The sequence below is a fragment of the Schistocerca gregaria genome, chromosome 10, assembly GCF_023897955.1.
Source record: "Schistocerca gregaria isolate iqSchGreg1 chromosome 10, iqSchGreg1.2, whole genome shotgun sequence".
Classification (NCBI taxonomy): Eukaryota; Metazoa; Arthropoda; class Insecta; order Orthoptera; family Acrididae; genus Schistocerca; species Schistocerca gregaria.
In genome coordinates this window covers 131,422,564-131,441,549 of record NC_064929.1, presented here as the reverse complement: position 1 = coordinate 131,441,549, position 18,986 = coordinate 131,422,564, and positions in this window count along the sequence as shown.

The window sequence follows — 18,986 nt, the reverse complement described above, 5'->3', positions numbered from 1 at the left end:
TTTTAAACCATACCTTTTCATTATTTCCTTCCACACATACATCTACCTCTCTATCACCCCATATTACCATATCATCTGCAAAAATAATCTTTTTGTCTTTTTCTTTTACTATATCTTTAACTGCCCTATTCATTCCCTCCATCACAACATTAAAAATTGCAGGAGGTGGAATACTTCCTTGCTTAAGTCCTTGTCTTATTCCGAAGCATTCAGAGTTCCCCAATGGTGATCTAATTCTACAATTGTGTCCTCTGTACATTGTCTTTATAACATTAATGTAACCATCTTCTATATCTATCTTCTTCATTTCTTCCCAGAGTCTTTCACTGTTAACTGAGTCATATCCCTTTTCTATGTCTATAAAAACCATTATCACCCTTTTGTTACACTCCCAACTTTTTTCCATCAGTTGACGGATAAAAAATATCAGGTCGATCGTGCTTCTTCCTTTCCTAAATCCATGCTGTTCTTCACTCAGCTCCTTTTCCATCTTTTCACTTATTCGATTTAGTAAAATTCTTTCAAAAATCTTAGCTGTATGACTCTTGAAGATTGTCTGAAAATAACAATAATTATTATTAGGCCCTATTATTGTATCTCCAGCAATAGAGATCCGATGGAGGAAGAATTCTTCTGAATCTCGGCGATGTCGACCCGGGACTCCACGGCTGAGGCGGTCGACGATTTAGAATTGATGGTTTTGCACGATCTCAAAGAAAAACGGGAGGAGAATGAAAATGGCAGCACATCCTTATTCGTCGTAGCGAGAATAAATCCACTTCCCGGCTACTGAATGTTAATTTTGAGAAAAGACAGCAGTGTTGCTGGTCGCTGGTTTTGATCCATGTTATTGTAATTTCGATGCAGGCTCTTGAAATTATTTTCGTCATAGGATGTAAATCTTTCTGGTAAAACTTAAGCATATATAACGTACAAAGTGAAGTGTCGGGGTTTTAAAAGAATGAATTACCTTTTCATGCTTTTTTGTCTTTGACGATGATTGTATTCGCCGTTCGTGCATCAAGATGAGCTCTCTCGAATTGCAATAGCTTTTAATCTTCCACCTATCCTATACAGACATCATCGTCATCAGTTATCTGCTATATTAGCAGGTCCTTTGCCTCTCCATTTTCTGCGATCCATTGCTTCCTTCTTACGGCTGGTGTATGTTGTACCGTCCATTACGTCATTTACTATCTGAAATCTCTTCCTTCCTCGCTTCCTTTTCCCTTCTACATAAACTTCTAAACCTGTTTGTTCAGTCCGTCATTCTTTCTTAATCTATGCCCAATCCAATTTCTTTTTCTTCTTTTTATTACATCTAGTAACTCTCTTTTCTCTTACACTCTTCTCACTACCTCTTCATTTTTTACTCTGTCCATTTAACTCATTCTTTCTATCCTCCGCCTTGTCCACATCTACAAAGCCTCCAGCCTTTCTCTTTCTTCCTCAAAGTCCATGTGTCAGCGCCATACAAAAGAACACTCCATACAGTCTCTTCCTGAGCTCTCTGTCCAGACCGCTGCAGAAAATTCTCCTTTTCTTATAAAATGCCTCTTTTGCCATTGCCATCCTTATTTTAATTTCTGTGGTGCACTTCCAGTTGGTGTCCATCCTGCTTCAAAGATACTTAAAATTTTGGAGTTCTAATATTTCTCCATTTGTAAGTGGGCTGCTTCTGTGTTGGCAGTGCTGTGTAGCGTTTTGCGTTGGATCTCTCAAAATCTACATTTGCTAACTATGCCTATCAGTAGTTAGTGCCTTCAGTAATTAGAATCTTTTATTTAGCTGGCTGTATTGCAGTAGTTCGAGTAACGAAGATTTTTGTGAGGTAAGTGATTCATGAAAGGTATTGGTTATTGTTAGTCAGGGCCATTCTTTTGAAGCTATTATTAAAAGTCAGATTGCGTTGCGCTAAAAAAAATATTGTGTGTCAGTTTAGTGATGATCAGAATAAGTAAAGAGAGAACTGTATGAGTACGTTCAGTTTTACTCAGCTGTCTTTGTATCAAATAAAGTAGAAGTTTTCTACGGGTACGTTTCAATATACCTAAGTACTAGATGTTAATGACGGTTTATAGTCGCCGGCCGTTGTAGCCGAGCGGTTCTAGGCGCTTCAATCTGGAACCGTGCTGCTGCTACGGTCGCAGGTTCGAATCCTGCCTCGGGCATGGATGTGTGTGATGCCCTTAGGTTAGTTAGGTTTAAGTAGTTCTAAGTCTATGGGACTGATGACCTCAGATGTTCTCATAGTGCTCAGAGCCATTTGAACCGTTTTGATTTATAGTCGTGTCTGAACTGGATGTCACATTATTAAGGTAAAAAATACATCTTTTGATTTGCAACAAAATCTTTCCTTTGCTAACCACACGCCTATTAGTAGTTAGTGGCTTTAGTAGTTTGAATCCTTTATTTACCTGGCAGTATTGATGCTCGCTGTATTGCAGTAGTTTGCGCAATGAAGATTTTTGTGAGGGAAGTGCTTAATGAAATGTATAGGTTATTGATAGGATTTCTTTTTAGTCAGGGCCATTCTTTTGAATTAATTATTTGAAGTCAGGTTATCCTTTTTTTTCTGAGCTGTCAGTTTGTGTTGCGCTAGAATATTATGCGTCAGTGTTGACATGATAAGAATAAGTAAAGAGAAATTAGGCTCAGTACGTTCAGTTTTACTCAGCTGTTTCAGAGTCAAATAACGTAGAAGTTTCATCTTCTCAGCCATTCAGCAATTTAAGTACAGATTCACACATTTAAATAAAGAAGTTTCACATTCAGCATGATTTTTATTTCTTTATTTCCTCCTATTTCCAATACTTTTCTTTTCTTTGTGTTAATTTTCATTCCAGAATTCTTTCCCGTTAGCTTCAATGGTGCCCACCAAATTCTATGTGGACACCAAACATTAAAGTCACAAGAATAAAACGTTCTCGGTTTTCCATCCGCGTCAATTCGAATAAAATCCTGGAGCTTTCAATGGCCATTTCCGCCATCGTCGTCAGGAGTTCGCTGTTGAAGAGGACCAGTCTCGCCACAGTGAGACACCGGATACGACAGACAAGGTGCGAGCTTGATCACAATGCCAGGAACCTACTTGAGTGTCATCTGTCTTTCTCATCAACATTGCCACCTTCGATTGGAGGTTGGTGGATGTAGCCACTGCAGCGAAACAACATGCAAGTTTATCCAAGACAACGTCGAAGCAGTGTGCCAAGTTCGACCGACTGGATGACGGAAGAACTGCTGTGAAACCCGATAAGGCCCATAGAACGGTTGTTAATCTCTCCAACCAAGAACTGGACGACGGCTCTATATCAGCGCTGAGTAAAGGCCTCAACCTTTCTCCAGCTCCACGACTTCTGCCAATATTGGATATAATTAGTGGAATAGAGCAGTGCATTAGTAATCTTTCGCACGATTCAGCTGAGGACGTCAGGCTATAAGCCATATCCTGGCGAAAGCTAAGCTACCAAACTCTAATATTAGCCAGGAGGAATGACATTGTTTACGGTTATTACGTGAGATTGAACAATTGGTTGTCTTGCCGGCCGACAAAGGGAATGCCACCGTGGTTCTGAACTCTGCAGACCACCACCTGAAGATGCTGCACTCATTAGGAGACGCCACGTACCACAAGCTTAGTCGTGATCACATACAGGCCATTGTCAGAAAGACGAGGAAGTTTTTGAAGGACTCTGGCTTACCAGATGAAGTGGTGAAGAAATTAATGCCTCGTGCCGCCAGACCTCCCAGGCTTTATGGATTACCAAAGATACACCAGAAAAGTGTTCCTCTGAGGTCCATTGTAAGTGTAGCTTGTGGTACGTGGCGTCTCCTAATGAATGCAGCATCTTCAGGTGGTGGTCTGCAGAGTTCAGAACCACGGTGGCATTCCCTTTGTCGGCTGGCAAGACAACCAAGTGTTCAATCTCACGTAATAACCGTGATTGCACATCAGTTCGCCCACCTACAGACTTACTAAACATCTGGCAGGATTATTAGCACCATAATTGGGACATTGCGAACACCATGTGGTCAGCTCCCAGAAATTTGTTGAGATACTCAAGAGAATGAACGACCTAATGGTTATCCTGGATGTTGTGTCACTTTTTACGAGGGTGCCAATACAAGATACGCTGGATCTTTTGGCCCAACATTTTCCATCTGGAATCATTAAGTTGTTCCGTCACGTCCTAACGACAACGTACTTTTTGTACTGCGATGAATACGAGGTGCATTCAAGTTCTAAGGCCTCTGATTTTTTTTATCTGGACTGGAAAGAGATAGAAACAAGCGCATTGTTTTAAAATGAGGCCGCGTGCATTGTCAATACGTCCCAGAGATGGCAGCACCGTACGGCAGATGGAATTTTACCGCCAGAGGCGAGAATGAGAACTGTTTTAAATACTTAAAATGGCGACGTTTTCCTTACTCGAACAGCGTGCAATCATTCGTTTTCTGAATTTGCGTGGTGTGAAACCAATTAAAATTCATCGACAATTGAAGGAGACATGTGGTGATGGAGTTATGGATGTGTCGAAAGTGCGTTCGTGGGTGCGACAGTTTAATGAAGGCAGAACATCCTGTGACAACAAACCGAAACAACCTCGGGCTCGCGCAAGCTGGTCTGACGACATGATCGAGAAAGTAGAGACAATTGTTTTGGGGGATCGCCGAATGACTGTTGAACAGATCACCTCCATAGTTGGCATTTCTCTGGGTTCTGTGCACACAATTCTGCATGACGACCTGAAAATGCGAAAAGTGTCATCCAGGTGGGTGCCACAAATGCTGACGGACGACCACATGGCTACCCGTGTGGCATGTTGCCAAGCAATGTTGACACGCAACGACAGCACGAATGGGACTTTCTTTTCGTCGATTGTGACAATGGATGCCATTTTTCAATCCAGAAACAAAGCGCCAGTCAGCTCCATGGAAGTACACAGATTCGTCGCCACCAAAAAAATTTCGGTTAACCGCCAGTGCTGAAAAAATGATGGTATCCATGTTCTGGGACAGCGAGGGCGTAATCCTTACCCATTGCGTTCCAAAGGCCACTACGGTAACAGGTGCATCCTACGAAAATGTTTTGAAGAACAAATTCCTTCCTGCACTGCAACAAAAACGTCCGGGAAGGGCTGCGCGTGTGCTGTTTCACCAAGACAACGCACCCGCACACCGAGCTAACGTTACGCAACAGTTTCTTCGTGATAACAACTTTGAAGTGATTCCTCGTACTCCCTACTCACCTGACCTGGCTCCTAGTGACTTTTGGCTTTTTCCAAAAATGAAAGAAACTCTCCGTGGCCGCACATTCACCAGCCGTGCTGCTATTGCCTCATCGATTTTCCAGTGGTCAAAACAGACTCCTAAAGAAGCCTTCGCCGCTGCCATGGAATCATGGCGTCAGCGTTGTGAAAAATGTGTACGTCTGCAGGGCGATTACGTCGAGAAGTAACGCCAGTTCCATCGATTTCGGGTGAGTAGTTAATTACAAAAAAAATCGGAGGCCTTAGAACTTGAATGCACCTCGTATTATGAGATGACGGACGGCACAGCCGTGGGATCACCACTGTCTCCAGCAGTCGCAAATTCCTTCATCGAGCACTTTAACGAGCAGGCTCTGCAAACTGCGACATTACGGCCGTCTTGCTTTCTACGATACGTTGATGACACCTTCCTGATATGGCCTCACGGTGAAGATACACTAAATCAGTTCGTCGATCACATGAATGGTGTCCATGCCAACATTAAATTTACTCTCGAGATGGAGAAGCACGCAAGTTACCATTCTTAGATGTTTTGGTTGAGCGGAAGGCAGGAGGCCAGCTTGGTCATTCGGTGTACCGGAAGCCAACACACGCTGATCGGTACTTGAACGCCAATAGTTTCCACCACCCTGTACACAAGAAAGCTCTCCTGAACACGTTGGTTCGTAGAGCCAAGATTATTTCTGACGACGACCACCTACAGTCTGAATTGCAGAACTTAAAATGTGTTTTCGGGGAAAATGGATACAGCAAAAGAGACATCGCAAACGCTTTCAAGGGCCGCCGAGGAAAGACATCTGGTGAATCAGTAGAAATGCACTGTATTCCTGCCATACTGTGGAGCAACTGGCAGTGAGTTAGGACGTCTGCTGCAGAAACATGGGCTAAGACCAGTGTTCCGGCCCGCCCCCAAGATACGAGATATGTTGCGCCCTGTTAAGGACGACATTGCTCTTCGAGTGCCTTGTGTGTATGGTGTACCCTGTGAATGTGGCAGCATGTACATTGGACAGACAATTCGCACTGTTGCGGAGCGTTTTACTGAGCACAAGCGCCATATAAAACAAAGGAAGCTTGACAAGTTGGCCATAGCGGAGCATTGCCTAGAAAACGGACATAAAATACAGTGCGAAAATACAAAAGAGTTGGCTCATGCGTCTACATATTGGGACTCCGTTATAAAGGAAGCGGCCGGGATTCGTTTAAACAACAGTTTCAACAGAGACCAGGGATACACACTCAGCAGGGTATAAGGTGTGCCGCAAATCCAACACCTTCAATGAAAACCCTGGCATGATAAGCAAATCCAGTAGTATGTCACATAGCTCCGAATAAATCGTGGCATTAAATTAACCAAAGGAATACGATTAACGAGGGGGGCAAGTTGAATACCACGGACTAACACAAGAATGCCTAAATGCGTCATACCTTCCCACTGTGAAACAGATGCAGTTCCGAGGGGAGAAACGAACACAGAAGCCGAGAGTAGAACCGTGTTAAGCTAGAAGGCTCCAGCTAACCACCAGGACCACCCACCATCCTGTGTCAAATGATAGAGCCCTCCAGAAGAACAGTATAGATCTTACAATAACACTAAAAGGTCCACACCAGCTGCAAGTTTTAGCGTGAGACTTTTTCGCGTCTATGTTACGTTGCAAACGTCAAAAACATTGCCCCACCATGAAAAGTATAACGTTTCTCATTGGATAGACAGAATTTTTGTAGGCGGAGCTTAAGGTTAACATTGAGACCCTGATTGGTCAGCTGAAAACACAGCCAGATAGCTTTTTTAAAACAGCTTCGGTAAATTGTAGTAAGGAGAAGTTAGGAGAGAGTTGCTTCCGAGACGGCGAGGTGAGCGGAGCTGTGCTGCCCGCCGCCCCCTGACGCTGCCTAACCAACGACAAGGTAATGAACGCATGTGATGCCTCATAACAGCGCATAAAGCTTCACTCAGAACTGCAGAAGTCTCATCTGTTACACCCCCTTTTTGCGTAATACTAGAGTCGATCGTCAATTAAAGCTCATGGTATTCACATTTGCTACGTAGGTTAAAATCTGAAATGCGATGATTTTTCTGTTGTATAATTATTGAAAAGCCACATCAGCCACTGTAATTTACGACATGTTAAATAAGTAATTAAAGATAATTGAGGGTCACTGTAGATCATTTTGATAGTATTCTCATTTACGAAACTTAACATAAATCTAGATTATAGAGGTGAAATGGCCTAGGTCATCCTTCGATCCATTATAGAACTTGGAAACCCATTCAGGGAATATTCGTTCACATTTTTGTTGAACGCAGTTGGTTTTTACCATCCTGTATTGAAACATTTCCTTTTATTAATAGTGCAATTTATAAACAATGTTTTGTGAGTAGAATAAAATTTCCAATGGTAAACTTAACAGCTTTTTCGACGTTATTTTACCGGCTAACTAAAAATAGGAAAGCCTTGAACCCCTTCCACTAAATTTAGTTAGTATTAAGATACTTTTACGGGGAGTGCAGTGGAGCTGACGCTGACATCATTAAGTATTTGGTTATATCATTGCTAGTCTCACTGAACTCTTCTGAAATCTACATGTCATGTGTGGTCTGGCGTCTCCTTACCAGCAACAGGTCCCAGGTTCAAACTTGTCAATGCCCTAAAAAACACGCTCAGAGCGGCGTTGCGCGAAAGTGGTAGGGAGACACGACTTAGAACAAACAGACGCCAGGCAGAATGTTAGAAGGGTATGGGGACGGGCGTTGGACATGGAAAGAAAGCAGAGACAGATGCGCGACGCGGGAGCGGCAGTTTCAAACGTGGCGCCTGCATCTGGCGCCACCTGACGTCACCGGTGCTGCCGCGGCCAATAGCTCCGCCAGCTACCCGGGTCGCCACACTGGATCGATCTGATTGGCTGCTGATGACGTCATCATGCTTATATAAGCAGTCCTGACGACGATGGACATCGAAAGCTCGAGGATTTTATTCGAATTGACGCAGCTGGAAAACCGAGAAATGTTAAGTCCCATAGTGCTCAGAGCCATTTCAACCATTTTTTGTGGGTACAGGAAATTACAATTTTTTTCCGACATGTGAGTGGATTGCGTGAAACAGTCCGTAATTATCAAAATACTTACGAAATTATAACGCAAGAATCTGCTGTGTGATTAGAAACTTTACAGACATTTCGGAAGAGGGGAGGTATAGAAGAAAAAACCTCAAATGTAAACACGCAGAAAGTAGTTCGTTTCGATGTAATGGAGCAGAGAGAGAGATGCCGTAAAATCTTGTAGGAGGTTCTATTACAAGACAGGCACTCATGATTTGTTTCGTAAACGCAGGTATGATATAGCTTTGCACTGGTAAGACAGGATTTGCCATAGTGTTTAAAACAGTAACGTCCTCTTGAATTATAGCATGTTGTTGTCGAACCAAATGGTCGTGGTTTTTTTTTTCAATATGTGAGACAATGGCGTGGAAGTTTGCATTCTCTAATGTCATTCCGCATGTCTGAAATGTATGTAATAAGCATATGCATGACAGCTTATTTACATACAGGGTGTTTCAAAAATAACCGGTATATTTGAAACGGCAATAAAAACTGAACGAGCAGCGATAGAAATACATTTGTTGCAATATGCTTGGGACAACAGTACATTTTCAGGCGGACAAACTTTCGAAATTACAGTAGTTACAATTTTCAGCAACAGATGGCGCTGCAAGTGATGTGAAAGATATAGAAGACAACGCAGTCTGTGGGTGCGCCATTCTGTATGTCGTCTTTCTGCTGTAAGCGTGTGCTATTCACAACGTGCAAGTGTGCTGTGGACAACATGGTTTATTCCTTAGAACAGAGGATTTTTCTGGTGTTGGAATTCCACCGCCTAGAACACAGTGTTGTTGCAACAACACCAAGTTTTCAACGGAGGCTTAATGTAACCAAAGGACCGAAAAGCGATGCAATAAAGGATCTGTTTGAAAAATTTTAACGGCCTGGGAACGTGACTGATGAACGTGCTGGAAAGGTAGGGCGACCGCGTACAGCAACCACAGAGGGCAACGCGCAGCTAGTGCAGCAGGTGATCCAACAGCGGCCTCGGGTTTCCGTTCGCCGTGTTGCAGCTGCGGTCCAAATGACGCCAACGTCCACGTATCGTCTCATGCGCCAGAGTTTACACCTCTATCCATACAAAATTCAAACTCGGCAACCCCTCAGCGCCGCTACCATTGCTGCTCGAGAGACATTCGCTAACGATATAGTGCACAGGATTGATGACGGCGATATGCATGTGGGCAGCATTTGGTTTACTGACAAAGCTTATTTTTACCTGGACGGCTTCGTCAATAAACAGAACTGGCGCATATGGGGAACCGAAAAGCCCCATGTTGCAGTCCCATCGTCCTTGCATCCTCAAAAAGTACTGGTCTGGGGCGCCATTTCTTCCAAAGGAATCATTGGCACATTCTTCAGATCCGAAACGATTACTGCATCACGCTGTCTGGACATTATTCGTGAATTTGTGGCGGTACAAACTGCCTTAGACGACACTGCGAACACCTCGTGGTTTATGCAAGATGGTGACCGGCCGATCTCTTTAATTTCCTGAATGAATATTTCGATGATCGTGTGATTGCTTTGGGCTATCCGAAACATACAGGAGGCGGCGTGGATTGGCCTCCCTATTCGCCAGGCATGAACCCCTGTGACTTCTTTCTTTGTGGGGAGACTTGAAAGACCAGGTGTACCGCCAGAATCCAGAAACAATTGAACAGCTGAAGCAGTACATCTCATCTGCATGTGACGCCATTCTGCCAGACACGTTCTCAAAGGTTTCGGGTAATTTCATTCAGAGACTACGCCATATTATAGCTAAGCATGGTGGATATGTGGAAAATATCGTACTATAGAGTTTCCCAGACCGCAGCGCCATCTGTTGTTGACAATTGTAACTACTGTAATTTCGAAAGTTAGTCTGCCTGAAAATGTACTGTTGTCCCAAGCATATTGCAACAAACGGTGTATTTCTATCACTGCTCGTTTAGTTTGTATTGCCGTTTCAAATATACCGGTCATTTTTGAAACACCCTGTATTTGAACGTGAGATCCGCTCCCAGGTCGTGTAATTTGTCAATCAAGCTGAAAGACATTGCTTAATATAGATGTTTTCTCTTTCAGAGTTTAAATTCTCGCTTTTGCTTTACTCCGATGACAGTTACGGAATAACGATGACATTCTGCAGTGACCGGTAGCTTTCGCAGCAAAATAGCGGACTTTTTCCCGGCGTTACGCATGGTGGAAGTGTTCAGGGGGTGTATAGCATAATCAATTGTAATCGTTTCTGGTGCACTTGGTTGACTGTCGCAAAATAATGAGATGCGAATTGTATCCTGCTGTCGAACGTAAAAACAGTACCAGTTTTGCTCATAAACTAAAAGAAATTGGACTGCTCCTATTTTCATGGAAATAGGACATTTACACTACTGTAATTAAAATTGCTACACCACGAAGATGACGTGCTACAGACGCGAGATTTAACCGACAGGAAGAAGATGCTGTGGTATGCAAATGATTAGCTTTTCAGAGCATTCACACAAGGTGAGGCGCCGGTGGCGACACCTACAACGTGCTGACGTGAGGAAGGTCTCCAAACGATTTTTCATACAAAACAACAGTTGACCGGCGTTGCCTGGTGAAACGATGTTGTGTTGCCTCGAGTAAGGAGGAGAAATGCGTACCATCACGTTTCCGACTTTGATAAAGGTCGGATTGTAGCCTATCGCCATTGCGGTTTATCGTATCGCGACATTGCTGCTCTCGTTGGTCGAGATCCAATGACTGTTAGCAGAATATGGAATCGGTGGGTTCAGGAGGGTAATACGGAACGCCGTGCTGGATCCCAACGGCCTCGAATCACTGGCAGTCGAGATAACTGGCATCTTATCCGCATTGCTGTAACGGATCGTGCAGCCACTTCTCGATCCCTGAGTCAACAGATGGGGACGTGTGCAAGACAACAACCGTCTGCACGAACAGTTCGACGACGTTTACAGCAACGCGGACTGTCAGGTCGGAGACCGTGGCTGCGGTTACCCTTGACGCTGCATCACGAACAGGAGCGCCTGCGATGGTGTACTCAACGACGTACCTGGGTGCACGAATGGCAAAACGTTATTTCTCGGATGGATCCAGGTTCTGTTTACAGCATCATGATGATCGCATCCGTGTTTGGCGACATCGCAGTGAACGCACATTGGAAGCTTGTATTCGTCACGCCATACTGGCGTATCACCCGGCGTGATGGTATGGGGTGCCGTTGGTTACATGTCTCAGTCACCTCTTGTTCGGATTGACGGCACTTTGAGCAATGGACGTTACATGTCAGATGTGTTACGACCCGTGGCTCTACCCTTCATTCGATCCCTGCATTTCAGCAGGATAATGCACCTGCGCATGTTGAAGGTCCTGTACGGGCCTTTCTGGATACAGAAAACGTTCGACTGCTGCCCTGGCCAACGCATTCTGCAGATCTCTCACCAATCGGTCAATGGAGGCCGAGCAACTGGCTCGTCACAATACGCCAGTCACTACTCTTGATGAACTGTGGTATCGTGTTGGAGCTGCATGGGCAGCTGTACCTGTACACACCATCCTAGCTCTATTTGACTCAATGCCCAGGCGTATCAAGGCCGTTATTACGGCGAGAGGTGGTTGTTCTGGGTACTGATTTCTCAGGATCTACGCACCCAAACTGCGTGAAAATGTAATCACGTGTCAATTCTACTATGATATATTTGTCTATGATATATTTGTCCAATGAATACCCGTTTATCATCTGCATTTCTTCTTGGTGTAGCAGTTTTAATGCCCAGTAGTGTATTATCACCGTGATTGTGTTTTCCATTTTGAAAGATGCTTGTTTATAAGAGACGAGTCGAAGTAAAATACGATTGTTCTTTATTGCAGAACTGCGGTCGCTGTGGGACGGAATGGCGGACGGTACAGTGGGTGTGAGTTTGCCGCTGCTGCTGCATGCGTCGCCGTCGCTGCGAGTTGCAATTGGGGCGGCGTTCCATTTACCTCCTTTTGTTTAGCTGGCTATGCTTTTGTGCTGGCGGAGGACCGTCGCCTCCAGGTGGTCAGCGACCACAGAGGTCGTGCCACACCTTTCAGGCTGCTCGGGCAATGGCTGAGAAATACTGTGCTGCCACATACGGCGCGATCTGCGTTCGCTTTAGGCGGAGGGCTTCCTGTTTTCCAAGTTGTTCAATGGGGGTTCTGAGAAATACATTTAACAGAACGCAAGAAGCGTTCTTTTCTTGCCTTTGTCTATCTGTGAGTGACTTATCCACTCGAGACAATGGTTTGCACGCTGACACTTGATGCTGGCCCATCATTTAAATCTGCAGCAATTTGCGGAAGGGTTGCACTTCAGTCACATTAAACGTTTCTCTTCAGTCGTCGTTGGTCCCGTTCTGGCAGGATGTTTTTCCGGCCGCAGCGATGTCGGAGATTTGATGTTTTACCGGATTCCTGATATCCACGGTAAAATAAATAAATAAATAAATAAGGCTGAGCACTATGGGACACTACATCTATGGTCATCAGTCCCCTAGAACTTAGAACTACTTAAAACTAACGACATCACACAACACCCTGTCATCACGAGGCAGAGAGAAAATCCCTGACCCCGCCGGGAATCGAACCCGGGCGCGGGAACGCTACGGCACGACTTCACGGTACACTCGTGCAATGGTTGTACGGGAAGATCGCCACTTCATCGCTGCCTCGGAGATACTGTCTCCCATCGCTCGTGCACCGACTATAACACGTCATTGAAACTCACATCTTGATAACCTGCACCAGTGCTGACCGTAGTATGTAAAGACATTGCTTTCCCCGAAAGTCGATAATATTTTTTTTCTTTTTTGCATTACCTTGTCATAGTACGTATGTATTATTTATTTCAACTATTCTTTATTTGTTTATACGTCATATTGTTTCTTCATTCGTTTTGCTACAATTTTATATTTTATATGAATGCTCTGATTTATACGCTTTGTAAATCTTTGGTTATATATTTACTAAGATGGTATCTGTTCATTCGGACATCGAAAGAACAGATACCATCTTAGTAAATATGTAGTTAAGGCTCGCCGGCCACTTGACCATCTTCTTCTTCTGTGCGAATGCACAAACAGTGCCCGAACTCTTACGGGAAGCGGCAACGCGCCGCGAGTAATGAGTATAATGGCCGGGGGCATTACGAATGTAGTGCGGGACAATACGTGAAGAATGTGGGTTTCGGGAGGCGTGCCAGAGATAAGTCCCTGCAGTCGCGCTATCCTCGGTGGCTCAGATGGACTGCCGGCATGGTAGCTCAGGGTGTCCCGTCAGAGGGTAACGTGCCCTATGTAATAAAAAAACTAAGTTAACAGATCAACAACGAACTTAAATTGATGTCTTACACCGTCCGCCCCGAGCAGATGCAACGATCTAAAGCGAACAAAATGAAAAAAAAAAAAATTATGGATAGAGCGTCTGCCATGTAAGTAGGAGATCCCGGGTCGAGTCCCGGTCGGGGCACAAATTTCCATCTGTCCCCGTTGACGGATGTCAACGCCTGTAAGCAGCTAAGGGTGTTCATTTCATTGTAATTTCAATCTTTGGTTAGACTAGGGGAAGTACTGTGTCAGAGAGAGAGTGAACGACTATCGATTCTAGCGTGCGAGTTTGTTTGGTATCGTGGTCGGTTCGCGGGTTAAAAACGTTGCAAAGTTCGGCGTGAAACACGGTGATATACGGAGTGTGTCCGCTGTGTTAACAGGAGATAGTGCATTATTAAGTGAACAGTAGAACCTGAAAAGTATATCGACTGTTTGCGGTGACGATTTTACAAACTGTGTGAACTTGTGACAATTATCCGTGAATCAGACACCATTGTCGTGTGAAGACACTAACTATTAGAATTGCGCGAAAGTGGAACAAACCAAAATTTTAAGTAAAAGAACAGTGCTGTGATTTGATCAAGAAACATTTACTACACTCCTGGAAATGGAAAAAAGAACACATTGACACCGGTGTGTCAGACCCACCATACTTGCTCCGGACACTGCGAGAGGGCTGTACAAGCAATGATCACACGCACGGCACAGCGGACACACCAGGAACCGCGGTGTTGGCCATCGAATGGCGCTAGCTACGCAGCATTTGTGCACCGCCGCCGTCAGTGTCAGCCAGTTTGCCGTGGCATACGGAGCTCCATCGCAGTCTTTAACACTGGTAGCATGCCGCGACAGCGTGGACGTGAACCGTATGTGCAGTTGACGGATTTTGAGCGAGGGCGTATAGTGGATATGCGGGAGGCCGGGTGGACGTACCGCCGAATTGCTCAACACGTGGGGCGTGAGGTCTCCACAGTACATCGATGTTGTCGCCAGTGGTCGGCGGAAGGTGCACGTGCCCGTCGACCTGAGAGCGGACCGCAGCGACGCACGGATGCACGCCAAGACCGTAGGATCCTACGCAGCGCCGTAGGGGACCGCACTGCCACTTCCCAGCAAATTAGGGACACTGTTGCTCCTGGGGTATCGGTGAGGACCATTCGCAACCGTCTCCATGAAGCTGGGCTACGGTCCCGCACACCGTTAGGCCGTCTTCCGCTCACGCCCCAACATCGTGCAGCCCGCCTCCAGTGGTGTCGCGACAGGCGTGAATGGAGGGACGAATGGAGACGTGTCGTCTTCAGCGATGAGAGTCGCTTCTGCCTTGGTCCCAATGATGGTCGTATGCGCGTTTGGCGCCGTGCAGGTGAACGCCACAATCAGGACTGCATACGACCGAGGCACACAGGGCCAACACCCAGCATCATGGTGTGGGGAGCGATCTCCTACACTGGCCGTACACCTCTGGTGATCGTCGAGGGGACACTGAATAGTGCACGGTACATCCAAACCGTCATCGAACCCATCGTTCTACCATTCCTAGACCGGCAAGGGAACTTGCTGTTCCAACAGGACAATGCACGTCCGCATGTATCCCGTGCCACCCAACGTGCTCTAGAAAGTGTAAGTCAACTACCCTGGCCAGCAAGATCTCCGGATCTGTCCCCCATTGAGCATGTTTGGGACTGGATGAAGCGTCGTCTCACGCGGTCTGCACGTCCAGCACGAACGCTGCTCCAACTGAGGCGCCAGGTGGAAATGGCATGGCAAGCCGTTCCACAGGACTACATCCAGCATCTCTACGATCGTCTCCATGGGAGAATAGCAGCCTGCATTGCTGCGAAAGGTGGACATACACTGTACTAGTGCCGACATTGTGCATGCTCTGTTGCCTGTGTCTATGTGCCTGTGGTTCTGTCAGAGTCATCATGTGATGTATCTGACCCCAGGAATGTGTCAATAAAGTTTCCCGTTCCTGCGACAATGAATTCACTGTGTTCTTATTTCAATTTCCGGGAGTGTATATCGTCCAAACTGTCCTAAAGACGACGACGTAAATTGAACTGATGTTTAACGGACTGTTATAGTGATAAATACATGTGACTGTTTTCCTGTGCCAACACGGTGGAAGGACTGTGCGAAATACTGGCATTAACCGGCTATATATCGTAAATACTAAAGACACTGCATAATTCCGACCTACCCGCACCGCGTGATTAATAAACTTTTAATAACAAAGCGTCGCGCGCGTAACGACAACGCACACACTGGAACGATTATTATCGTGCTAGTGCTTAACAGGAGGATCCATCATTATCTTGACGCCACGAACAAGGGTTTACTTCACACATCGTCCGCGCGGACCACCGCTGACGTCATCGCACTGCCTGCAGCAACAGTTAAGACATTAAAAGAAAATTATTACGCTCTATCTCATTTCAAAATTAAAGACATTTGCAATTAAATTAACTATTTTAAAAATACTGTCACCATACCTCAATTTTGTTTAGTTCCAATAAATATTCTTTCCATTATTTCGTCTTGTTGACAGTGATGAAAACCCGCCAAATTAAAGTTCAATTAATAATTTTCTTGCAAAATTCTTTTCAGACATTTTGCTGCTCTTCATAATTTTATTTTAATGTTTGTGTGTAACTTCTTTTGGAGGGAGTACATATTTTATATTTTTGCAGTAAAATTAGCTACCATAAAATTACGTATATTACCAGCTGACGAATAGGATTGGGGAGGAGTTTGTGGTACAACTTGACTAGAAGAAGGGATCGGTTGGTAGGACATGTTCTGAGGCATCAAGGGATCATCAATTTACGAGTATTGGAGGGCAGCGTGGTGGGTAAAAATCGTAGAGGGAGACCAAGAGATGAATACACTAAGCAGATTGAGAAGGATGTAGGTTGCAGTAGGTACTGGGAGATGAAGAAGCTTGCACAGGATAGAGTAGCGTGGAGAGCTGCATCAAACCAGTCTCATGACTGAAGACCACAACAACAACAACAACAACCAGCTGGTGCTGTCTGCCATTACTGCTTGAAAACTGCACCTATTTTATCATTGGCTGTCAGCTTCAAAACAAAATTACGTATTTCGTGGGCATCTAGCAGATGCGAGATGTCTATGTAGGCCCCTACAATAATTTGTTTTTACTTTTGCAGGTTTACTGGAATTATATTGACTTCAATTGTTCATTTGGCCCCCGTTAAAGTGATTTAACGCATCTATATAATAATTTTACTGATTACCTAATTTATTTTTTATTACGTAAACATTGGTATACCATATTTAGTTTAAAATTGACGTCTTATTGGGCTCACATAAGATTCAGCACGTTCTGACAAAGACTATGCCAATTTTTTTTTTCGTCGTCGACTAACAGAGGTAAGCAAATTTCTTGTATAAGTCATGTTTTATTATTTAAAAGGGTTTTTTTAGAAGTAGAGAAGCAGGTTCTAGGCGCATCAGTCCGGAACCGCACTGCTGCTACGGTCGCAGGTTCGAATCCTGCCTCGGACATCGATGTGTGTGATGTCCTTAGGTTAGTTAGGTTTAAGTAGTTCTATGTCTAGGGTACTGATGACCTCAGATGTTATGTCCCATAGTTCTTTTCATATGGCTCTGAGCACTATGGGACTTAACTTCTCAGGTCATCAGTACCCTAGAACTTAGAACTACTTAAACCTAACTAACCTAAGGACATCACACACATCCATGTCCGAGCAGGATTCGAACCTGCGACCGCAGCAGTCGTGCGGTTCCGGACTGTAGCGTCTAGAACCGCTCGGCCACTCCGGCCGGCTAAGTCCCATAGTGCTCAGAGCCATTTGTACCATTTGAGCAGTAGCAGTGACCGATCTAACAACTGCGACAGACACTTCTTGCCTTATGTAGGCGTTGCCGACTGCAGCGCCGTATTCTGCCTGTTTACGTATCTCTGTATTTGAATAGCCGCGCTGGAGTAGCCGAGCGGTCAACGGCGCTGCAGTCATGGACTGTGTGGCTGGTCCCGGCGAAGGTTAGAGTCCTTCCTCGGGCATGGTTGTGTGTGTGTGTGTGTTTGTCCTTAGGACAATTTAGGTTAAGTAGTGTGTAAGCTTAGGGACTGATGACCTTAGCAGTTAAGTTCCATAAGATTTCACACACATTTGAACATTTTTTATTTTTTGTATTTGAATACGCATGTGTATACCAGTTTCTTTGATGCTTCAGTGTACTTCAGACGGCAGAGATGTCATGTTTGAAGAATTCTGAGTACCAGTTGCTGCATCGTCTCTAATTTGGAGACCGGAAGAGTGAATGAACTGTGTTTACTGAGAACTGACTTTACGAGTCATTTTATTCGCCACAGGAGAATACCCAAAATAGAGCGGGTGTGCATGAACGGTTGTGTTTCTCAAAATACATCATATTACTACCATCGTGAAACTTTCTCAGGAGTTTAAATGCAAACATTTTTAGGTTAGGCTTTACCGTGACTGTTACTGACATTAAATGAGCGGTGACTGGTAACAGTGAGCTTGTTGTTTCATTTAATTTCCCAGGAGTGTTTACAATAATACTTATCGTTCAGATGTGGCGTTGAATTTCGGAGAAAAAGTAATTTTCAATGGATTTATTAAATTCGAATTGGAGCCGCCGCCATCCTGCAGCCATCTTAGCTACGGCGGAGTGGTCCAGATGTATACTGGAAACAGCCGGCTCAATTCAACCACACGTGGGACTTGTCGGAAAACAGCTTTGTTGGCAGTCAAAACAACGACATGAGAATATTTGTGACAACACTGAATGACACGATCATCACATTACTGAATTAATTAAATACCAGGGGACCCATCCGAAACTTTCGCCCTTTTATAGTTCTCAATAATGACAATATTTGGATTGAATGTAGTCGTTAGAATAGGGGTATTTGTGGAAATAAAGAGAAAAAATCTTTAAAAATGAACCGAACGACGTGAAATAATAATCAGGAGTTTATGACACATCCCTGTATGTCCAAAAACGTGTTTTGGAGTTGGTCCCAGCGGAGGTTCGAGTCCTCCCTCGGGCATGGGTGTGTGTGTTTGTCCTTAGAATAATTTACGTTAAGTAGTGTGTAAGCTTAGAGACTGATGACCTTAGCATTCAAGTCGCATAAGAGTTCACACACATTTGAACATTTTTTTGAAGTTGGAATGTTTGTCCCGGCTTGTATGACGATCGGAGATGACGGACTGTCAGTAGGTCTGCATAACCTGTAACTTTCACCTGAGAAACATTTTCAGTT